Below are 8,880 nucleotides of genomic sequence, written 5' to 3' on the forward strand. Positions count from 1 at the left end.
TTATGCTAAGTGAAGAAAGCCAGATACAACAAAAAAATAAATATTGCATGACTCCACTTATGTGACGTCCCAGGGTAGTCAAAATCATAGACAGAAGGAGAAACGCAGTTACCAAGGGTTGGAGAGGGAGAGGAGATGGAGAGTTACTGTTTAATGAGTAGTTTCAGTTTGAGATGATGAAAAAGTTCTGGAAATGGATAGTGATGATTGTTTCACAACCATGTGAATGTACTTAATACCACTGAACTGTACACTTAAAAATGCTTAGAATGGTAAAAATTACGTTGTATATTTTTACCACAATAAAAAGTACTTGTGTGTTATTTATTTTATTATGGTGGCAGTATAGGAATGTGATTAAGAATACAAACTTGCCCTGGCCCGTGTAGCTCACTGATTAGAGCATCTGCCCAAGCACTGAAGGGTCACGGGTTCAATTCCTGGTCAAGGGCAAGTATCTGAGTTGCAGATTGAGTGAAGGAGGCAACCTAATTGTTGTTTCTCATATCAATGTTTCTCTTTCTCTTTTTCTTTCTCTCTCTCTTTCTTGCCCTCCCTCCCTTACACGCTCTCTAAAAACCAATGGGAAAATATCCTTGCGTGAGGATTAACAAGAAAAAAAAAAGAAAAAAGAATGCAAGCTTAAGAATTATGCTATAAAGCTCTACCACTTTATAGCTTTGTATTTTGTGCCTCTTAGATATTAACAGAAGCTTCATAGGATTATTGCAAGGATTAAGTAAATTAATATATGTAAAAGCATTTTAAACAGTGCATGTCATATAATAGTCACTTAAAATTACGGGTTTAAAATACATTTTTAATGAGGTTTAAATCAAACATCTGCAGAACCTCTAAAGGTCTTCTTCAAAATTCCAGACTTCAGTAAAACAGATTGAAAAATAGTGGTCTAACCCAGTGAATTTCAACTGGTGGGCCGCAAGAATTTTTTAAACCTGCAATACCTGACTAGTTAGGGGCACTGCCATCTTTTCCCTTAGATTGTTTAAAAAAAAAAAAAAAAAAAAAAAAAAAGAACAACAGCCAACACAACAATAGCCCTCCAGTGTGAATGAATCAAACTTATATCTTTTTTTCTTGGGGGGGGGGGGGGCAGGGTCAGGCAAAATATATACTTTTGGGGTGCCACAGAATTTTAGTAATTAGTTTATGTGTGCCATGAAAGGAAAAAGGTTGAAAATCGCTGATCTAATTCATATTTCTCATTTTATAGGTAAAGAAATTGAGATCCTTGATAAGTGATTTGCCTGCGGTCACATACCTGTTTCACTAATACTAATTTTCCTCAAATAAGAGTTTGGGATTAACAAAACTAATATGTTGACATTCAACTACTTGAGAACCAAGGCAAAGCCATGAGATTTTATACCGTGTGTCTAATTACCTATGAATAGCGTGACCGTCACCCACCATACCAACCTAATAATTACGCATGAGTGGGAACCAAAGGGAGCAAAACCAAAAGAACAGGCCTTTTTAATTATCTTCAAAGACAAAGGTTAAAAACACCTCTGTGGAAAAATATGTGTTAAAATATTTGTGAAAACAAATAACGTGGATCAAAAGTTTGAGACACACCCAATATGTGCCCACTACTCCCTCCTTTCAGCCAGTTACTTAATATATAACCTGAGTGAGAGTTTTGAATCTGAAAAATCAGATGCTTTTTCTACCAAATAGAGGAATTATCTACAAATAATTCTTTATTAAATTCAAATAGAACAGCAGTCCAAATAACACAAAATGTCTAATCCAAAAAAAATCATGTATTAAGCTTTGTTAGACATCTCTCTGTACTTGCTTGAATACCCTAGATCTGGTTTCTGGGAAATTCACAACACCAAAAGCAAAATAACAGAGACAATCTGCGCACGTCAGGCTCAACAGGAACCTAAGAGCTTTGGAGAGTCTCAGTTTAGCCCTACATCCCCCCCCCCCCCCCCATCTTTCTCAAGAGCAGCACCACCTCTACTTGGATGGTCCTCCCCCTCCAAATGCACATCAGCTGAAATCCTGCCCATTCTGAAAGGTCCCATTTAAATGCCGAAACTCCCATCAATCCCCCCCCCCCCCCCCCCCCCCAGCTCCCAATCTTGAATTACGCTCTTTCCTCTTCGCTCCCCTATTTCGCACCTCTACTCCAACATTTTATTCTATCATTCGCTGCATCGCAATGGCCTACGTTCCCTTCTTCTCCCACCTCCCCCCCAAGAAAATTCCCAAAGCGGCGGGCGAGGGAAGAAGGGAACTCACACTTGTTGACCCCCGGTGCCCAGCACGGCGCTTGGCACACGTGATCTCGTTTACCGCGCCCGGCGACCCTCGGGGTGGGCGGCAGGTGGTGCGCTCCGGGGTCCCGGCTGGAGCAGCGTCGCCGGCGCCGCACCGCTCGGCCAGTGACAGCGCTTCTGGAGCCGCCGGCGGCCCCGGCCGGCGCGGGCGAGCTGCTTCCACCACGGTCCGACCCAGGCAGCGGGCATGGCACAGGTCCCTGCTTGAAGGCCACGTCCCCACGGACCCCGTGCCACGCGTCCCATGACCCGACGGCCCCCACCCCTCGCCGGCGCCCTGGACCGTGGACGTCCCCTGCACCGCCGGCCAGCTCGCCCAGGCGCGCTGCAGACAGCAAGCCTCGCGGGGGGCTCAGGGAAGACCTCCCAGCCCCCCATCTCCCCCCGCCCGCCCTGCTCACGGAGAGTGAGAAATGCACGCACACGGCACCGGCTGGGACGCCGCACTCTCCCCGCCGCTATTCCCACGGAGCCGCGTCCTCGCGCTCATCAGCAGCGGGGTTTCTGCGGCTCCCGGCTCCCCGTGCGGGGTTACCCTAAGGCACCGGCTGCGTAAGAAACCCACCTTCCAAGCCGGCTTCACACGGAGGCATCCCAATGCTATTACACGGCCTGCTGCCCCCCCCTCCCCCCCACACACACCCTCCCCCGCCCCCAGGAACGGCAGTTTGGATTTCCGGCGGGAACGCACACAGACCCAGAGAGGGGAGCCGGGGCTGGAAGCCCGGAGCAATTACTTGGCTGCTTCATGAGAACCAAGGCGCCCCGCCTTTCCAGGTCTCTGCACCGAACTCCAACGCGAACGAGGAGGGGAGGTGGGAGGTGGGGAGGGGGCGCCGGGACCGAGGAAGCCCGGGCCGGGAGCGCGGCTTCTGCAGCGAGTGGGGGGCGTCGTCCCCGCCCCGCGGTCCGGGCCACCAGCTCGCGGCGCCGCTCTGAGAGCCAACCGCACCCTCTCCGGCGGCCCTGGACGCATTGTCTCCCTCCGCCGCGACCCCCGGGGGCGCGGGGTGCAGCCCAGGCCCGGCCTGCCGTCCCCCCGCCGGCCGTCCCCCGCGCCGGGCCAGGTCCACGCAGCCCCGGCCGCGACCCCGCCCCAGCTCGGCCGCCCGCACCGCGCCCGATGGCGGGGCCGGGCGCCGGGAAAATGGAGGCGGGAGAGCGGCCGTCCCTCCCAGCCCCGCGCCCGCCGCTTCCCCCGCCAGCCCGAGGGCGAGCTGGGCACTCACCGCGACAGCTGCTCGGGAGACCGGCCGCCCCGGCGACCGTAGCGGCCGGGCTGGGCAGCTCCTCAGCCGCCGCCGCCGCCGCCTCCTCCCAGGCGCGGCGCTCCCTCCCGAGAGACGCCGCGAGCGTCCGCAGCTCCCGCGCCGCGCGCTCCGGGACTGACTGACTGACTGGCGGACCGGGCGGCGGCCGCGAGGCGGGTCGGGAGCGCGCGGGGAGCGCGCGGCGGACGGGGCGGCCGTGTCCGGCCGAGACGCCGAAGGAGGGGCTGAGGGCCGGGCGGCCCACAGGCGGACCGACTCGCGCCGGCCGCTCGCCGCCCCCGCCCCCGCCTATCACTCACTTCCGGCGCCGGCGGCCGCGCCCCCCGCCCGCGCCCCGCGCCCGCGCCCGCGCTCCCCGGCCTCCGCCCGCGCCCGCGCCCCGCCCCGCCCGCTCACCTTCCCCTCGGGCGCCCGACCGCACCCAGCCGGCCGCCCTCCGCGCCCCGTGAGCCGCCGCGGGAGCCGGTGACTCGGAATGAATGGGGAGGAAGGGAAATCCCGGCGCCGCCCCGCCCCGCCCCCTGGAAGCGGGCCCGCGGCCCCCGTCCCGGGCCCTGGGGCGCCGGGGCCGGAGCGGATCCGGGACCGGCCTGCGTGCACCTCGGTGCCGAGGACCGGGCACCCCGGCCGCACTCCGGAGGCGGTTTAGGCGCTTAAAGGACCACTGTCCTCGCAACCTGAGGCTTTTTTTTTTTTTTTTTAAAGAAATCCTTTCCTTTTGGGCAACAACCCTCTACAGTTCGTGCACTATATTGGGAAGCTTTTAAAAATTGGACATGGCAGTTATCTTGAAGGCCTTTTTAACTCGGGCATTTGCTTACCTTGGGTTCTAATAGCTGTCACTCCCTTCTTGAAATTGCTTAGGAGGAAGGTGGTGGCACGTTTTCTTATTACCCAGCTCTAAGTTACCCAGATACTGCTTATTTCGAGGCAGGCTTGACTTCTAAGTTCTAATTTATATCTTGATTTTTGACCTCCTACAGTTGATCGCAGGAAGAAAAAAGAATTCAGTCCTTTTTAACTGGCTACGTGCAAAGCAAGTTTGTTGACAGCATTCACACAATTGACAGGTCAGCATTAACACAATTGACCTGGAATTCGTTGCAGCAAACACTGCTTTTTCACATCTTTCCATCTGCTTGCGAAGTGAAAGTAACTGTATCTTGAATTTTCACAAATAAAGAATTGACTGTACATTTCGGAAATCTTGGCTCCTTTTCTACGAACGAGGGTGTTCATTTCTCTGTCCTGGGTCCAAATTTTGATTTGGCTAATTATACTTCTTCTTTCTGCTATTCTTGAGGACTTCCAAGTGGTTTTGGGTTTTTTTTTTTCTTTTCTTTTTTTTTTCTCACAATCTGTTCCAAAGTGGTACACAGTCTGCTTCAAACTGGTATTAAGAACGACATAATACAATCATGAGCTGCATTTCACACTTGAGCTATCTACTTTAGGAACATAACTTGCACTTTTGTATTTTAAGTTGAGTAGGTGCTTTAATAGTCTTGTGCAGAATAATGTTATCTTATAAGTGAAGGTGGTGTTGCTGACCAATTCCCGTAGCCTTTGTTCCGTTCTTGTAGAATTCATCATTCATTATCTCTATAATTATTTCAGTAAGTTATGATCTTCCCCAATAAATGGACTACAACTATGTATTCATCTTTATATCTTCCATAATATCTGGCATAATACCTTCCACAATAAGTATCTTTAAATTAATAAATGAAAATATTTTGGTAAGTGATAATTTACACAAATCTGTCTACAGCCTTTCACCCCCTTTCCCTTACGACCAGGTTTGCTGAAATTCAAACCTAATAAATCCCTACTGTCATCGAATGCTATTAGTAGGTTGTGATACTACTGAACAAGGAAGATAATTCACTTCATTCGAAATCTCCTTTAAAAATAGACCATTGAGCCTGGCCTGCGTGGCTCACTGGTTGATAGTCAACCTGTGAACCAGGAGGTCACAGTTCTATCCTTCCCTCCAACCCCCTCCAGTGGGGGGTGTGCAGGAGGCAGCGGATCAATGAATGATTCTCTCTCATCATTGATGTTTCTCTCTCTCCTTCTCCCTTCCTCTCTGAAATCAATAAAAATATATTTTAAAAAGGAGACCATTGAATGCTTTTTAGACAGCTCTTAGCCAACTCTCTCTCCTTCCAGTGCTTAGTTTGGTCAAAGCGAATTAGAAAAGGAAACATAGTAACTGTCAGCCATGGAGAGAAGTAAGTTCTCATTAGTTCCTTCAAACCATGAAATCATCCATTCCACAAGGGTTTATTGAGCTCCAAGACCTAGAAATACAAAGACAAGAAAGACGTGCAAGGTGATTCCTGCTCTCAAAAAGCCCATGGTCTAGTGGGTAAAGGAGGGAAGAATGTGGATGGAGTCCATTCCATTGAAACGTGAAATGCTTTTTCTAACGGAACACCTCACAAGTTATGTTTTCCACAGACTACACTTTGGGAAATGCTGACCTAAGCCACATTTTTGGTTTATGGCAGAGAAAACGATAGCCCCTAGAGATGAAGTGACTTGCCGAAAGTCAGTGGAAGATAGTGGAGTAGGATCCCTATCTTCTGACCCCGCTCACATGCTCTTTCCACTACATAATGCTTTATGAGCTACAAACTCATTCTAGCTCCATCAGCCAATCACAGGGAGAAAAATACTATAAAAGAATTATGGGATATATTCTTTTAAATGAGGTTTCAAATCAATAACTTTTGCAGCTATGCTACTTTTCAATGATTACTCCTTTACATAAAGTGAAAAGATTTGTACATTGGAAAAGTTAGGGCCAGTTATTACCTTAGTATGATCTTTTGATAATCGGGCAGGAGCCTTGTAGAATTAAATTACCTAAGTGACTAGGATATCCATCTAGACACCCTAGCCCCGAGGTAGCTTTAAGTAAAACAAGCTTTCAGGAATTAAAACTCTTCCCAGAAATTTTCGTGTCAATTTCCCCCTACCCCTTCATATTGAAGGAGAGGACTATGAAAGTCCACACCAGGTTTTGATTTCATCTCTGGCACGATTCCCCTGATTCTGGATGGGAAGGTTTCATATCCTAAATTCATAGTTCTATTCCCCAAAGGATACGTTTTTAGTACTTCCTATTCTTAGAAAAATGAGACAAATTGTTTGTTCCCAAGGGACTTCTTTGGACTACACTACAGCTTTCATTTTAAGAGTAGTTTCTATGCACATTACCTTTGAAACTAGTTATCACTGTCATAATTTATGACTCAGTAATTTTGTTTCATTTCTAACTGCTGGATTCACTTTCAGTACACAGAACAAGGACCATCGCATGTAATATAAATATGTTGAGTGAATGAATAATTATTAACTTGAAATATCAGTTGTCATAAGTATTGGCAAGAACACTATTTATTAATCAATTTATCAAAACTATTTTGCTAGTGCCCACTGTGTCCCCAGCTCTGTCGGATCACTTAATGAGTATGAGAGAATACTGGAAATAGTCTCTAATGATTAAATATGACCCCACCCTATTGACAATGAGGGAAAGAAACACACTCTCGTATCCTGCAGGTGGGGATATAAATCATCACAACCTTTTTCTGGAGGGAGTTTAGCTGTCGACATTAAAATAACTTAAAATGTGCATCTCATGATCAAGCAATTTCTCTTCTATGAATTTATTCCAAGGAGTAAGAACAAAACGTTAGCTAGGATATTGTGGGATGATGGCAAATAATTGGAAATTCCCTCAATATCCAGCAATGAGACTAAGAAAATGATGATTTCTGGAAAAAAAAATTTGATTTGAAAATATGTTCACAATATATTAACCAATAAAAAAATTACAAACATTATGCACAAGATGAACTCATGAAAAAACATTACATAAGAAAATCTAGAAAGAAATACAAGATCCGACCGGTTTGGCTCATTGGATAGAGTGTCTGCCTGTGGACTGAAAGGTTCCAGGTTCAATTCCAGTCAAGGGCATGTACCTTGGTTGTGGGCACATCCCCAGTAGGGGGTGTGCAGGAGGCAGCTAATCGATGTTTCTCTCTCATTGATGTTTCTAACTCTCTATCCCTCTCCCTTCCTCTCTGTAAAAATATATATTTAAAAAAAAAAACAAATACAACAAGAATACAAAAATGTTTATGGCAGAGTGGTTGGTTATAGTACTTTCTTTAATTTTTTAATTTTTAAATGATGATTTTGTATTCTTTAACTGGCAATTAAAATTAATGAATTATATCAATATTTATGAAGTTAAATAAACCAGATCTCTAAAACAAAATGTTGAGGAAAGCAATGCACAAAGCATATATTATTTAATAAAAAAAAAGTTAATTTTAATTGAAAAGGGGATCTCTGCATTCAAGAAACTGTTGATGAGAGAAGAACATGAAATAGCCAGAGGACAACTAAATACTCAACTCTGAAACAGACTGCCAGTACAATAGGAGTTAAGAGAAGAGAGAAATTGACTAGGTTTGGAACAAGTTAAGATGCCATCATAAAAGAAGTGAGACGTAGCTGGCACTGAGCATCTGAATGCCATGGGGAGAAACAGAGTCAGGGGCAGTAACATAAGGTGAGGCGAGGGCCTGGCATAGCCCATTTTACACATATCTCACTCCTTCCACTTGAACTTGAACAATTGCAGAACACTTGGTCTTTGACTATAAAAGCATTTCTGTTTCTTTCATAGAAGTGAGATTTACAAAGCCCTGTGTACTATAAATATGAAGTATTACAGGTCCTTTGTAATATATTTTTTAAATTATAGTAGATGCTTTTTGCAAATAAGCCATTTGGGGAGCACTTTTTTCCTTCTAAATCTGTAGAACTGGGTATTTCCAGATATTGACTTAGAACAAACACCAACTCTTATGCAACAGTAGTAATTACAACCTGCACCCTTGTGAGTGTTCTGACGTTCACGGTCAGACCACAAAGGAATTTAACCAATCAGGAATCAGCAATTCTCTGATTACATACATATTATGGAGTGTTGTTTTTGAGCTCAAGAACTAAATTACTAATAGTAGTATTAGCTATACATATGAAGTGAAAGAGTGAATGATGTGTGTTCAGTGCCAAATAATAAATTAAAAGGGTTATGCCCATCTCAAAAATGTCTGTAATATAGGAAAGAACAGGACAGAAATGAACTGCCACCAAGTATTCCTCCAGTGTGGGGCATGACCAGGTCTGGGGGATGTTGTAGCAAATGTGTCAAGCAGAAAGTAGCAGGTTATTTTTAGTAAAAAATGGGGGAAATGGTTTTACTAGAGCTA

At 46.3% G+C, this 8,880-nt stretch overlaps 1 long non-coding RNA gene across 1 annotated transcript; it reads left to right on the top strand.

Annotated features, from left to right (window-relative positions):
* Positions 1-2,972: 2,972 nt before the first annotated feature.
* On the top strand, positions 2,973-4,788 carry LOC118662013. Its single transcript, XR_004969571.1, has 2 exons — positions 2,973-3,089; positions 4,567-4,788. It is a non-coding gene; the product is annotated as an uncharacterized LOC118662013 (long non-coding RNA).
* Positions 4,789-8,880: the final 4,092 nt, after the last annotated feature.

Source organism: Myotis myotis, unplaced genomic scaffold (genome assembly GCF_014108235.1).
Source record: "Myotis myotis isolate mMyoMyo1 unplaced genomic scaffold, mMyoMyo1.p scaffold_m19_p_8, whole genome shotgun sequence".
NCBI classification, from domain to species: Eukaryota; Metazoa; Chordata; class Mammalia; order Chiroptera; family Vespertilionidae; genus Myotis; species Myotis myotis.